Below are 1,498 nucleotides of genomic sequence, written 5' to 3' on the forward strand. Positions count from 1 at the left end.
TGCTGATAGCTCCCGCCCACCGCGCCCGATTCACCGGACAATTGGTCAGCGCTCACCTAGCAGCTGCTTTAAAACCCCGCTTCCCACCCACCCCTCCAAACCCGGAAGTGAACAAGCCCGCACGGGCAAAACGCGTCTTCCACGGGGGGGACCGCTGATGGAGTGATTTCTTGGCACCTGCATTTGTACCTGACGATTCCCTGACCTGCCTATTTTGACTCTTTCATTTTTGGTGACCGTAAGCCCACAGCTGTCTTGTGTATAATACACACAGACAGCAGAATTATATCTGTGTACAACTACATTCTGTATTTCACCGCATATCCCAGCAGACTTCTGAGTGTATATACAGATTGTTGCTATAGGCCCTTGATCTTATTCCCAAACAGAGGCTGTACATATATATCTTTTCAATTAATTTGTGATTGCAGTGTCTGGCAGACCCTTTACACTGTTTGGCTGATTTATCACTAGTAGAGGCCAGTATACTGTTATATACTGTTTGATTTATAACACTTGATTTTCCAATGCGAATGAATTTCTATACTCAGCCCAGGGTGTATTAAATCCTTAATGTGATTCCGCAAATTGATGCTTAAATACCATGATTGCTTTTTGGCCCAGCCTGGGTAACATGCTATGTATTCAAATCTTGGAAATGTATTTTATCTTTCCACCTATGCGCTAATACCAGCATTTATTGTCAAGGGCTGAATTCTCTGGTGACACAGATATTTATTGTACAATCTATCTGATTTATAACGCAACTTCTCACTTTTGTTAGACAATTGAACCAAAATCATTGTTTTTGTACCTTCTGTCCATGTTCGACTACTTTTCCGTGGACTCTCATCTACGATCCACGGAGCACAATACCACAGATGTGGGATCTGATGAGCCGTGCCTAACGTAGAAAGCAGATCCACATATTCTTTACTTTACTTATTCATCTCTTTCTTTTGCTTTCCAAACTATTTTCACTCTCTTTCTAATTTCATATATAGGTGCACTCTCATTGGTGTACTGATCATATAAATTCTCTACTATCATACCACGCTGCCAATGCCCAATCTCGTCCGATCTTGGAAGCCAAACAGCGTTGGGCCGGGTTACCGGGAGAGGAGACTTCCTGCGAATACCTGGTGTTGTAGAGCAGGAATGAATTTCCTTTCTATGTGAGTTGTGACGCCAACAGCAGTATCACCACTAATTCTTACTTCTACGATATTCCTTTACATTTGAGGCTTATGACCAATTATTGTGGTATATGTCATAAAGTCAGGTCCTTTTGAATACTGGTGACCATTAATTTCTGATTCTAAGTAGCCCTATTAGGACGTACTTATTAAAGAATCTTTTATGACCACTCTCCGGTCCCATCAATACAGACATTCTGTACTGGTCAGGGGAAATGGGGGTAAGATGATCAAGTGTCTACAACCTTTCCAATCACACACTGTGATAAAACAGACCAGAACATTTTAAAATCTTTAATTAC

General features: G+C 41.6%; 1 pseudogene; it reads left to right on the forward strand.

Moving 5' to 3' along the window:
- Window positions 1–1,038: 1,038 nt before the first annotated feature.
- On the forward strand, window positions 1,039–1,154 carry LOC134931649 (5S ribosomal RNA; annotated as a pseudogene).
- Window positions 1,155–1,498: the final 344 nt, after the last annotated feature.

The sequence above is a fragment of the Pseudophryne corroboree genome, chromosome 5 (genome assembly GCF_028390025.1).
Source record: "Pseudophryne corroboree isolate aPseCor3 chromosome 5, aPseCor3.hap2, whole genome shotgun sequence".
Taxonomy (NCBI): domain Eukaryota; kingdom Metazoa; phylum Chordata; class Amphibia; order Anura; family Myobatrachidae; genus Pseudophryne; species Pseudophryne corroboree.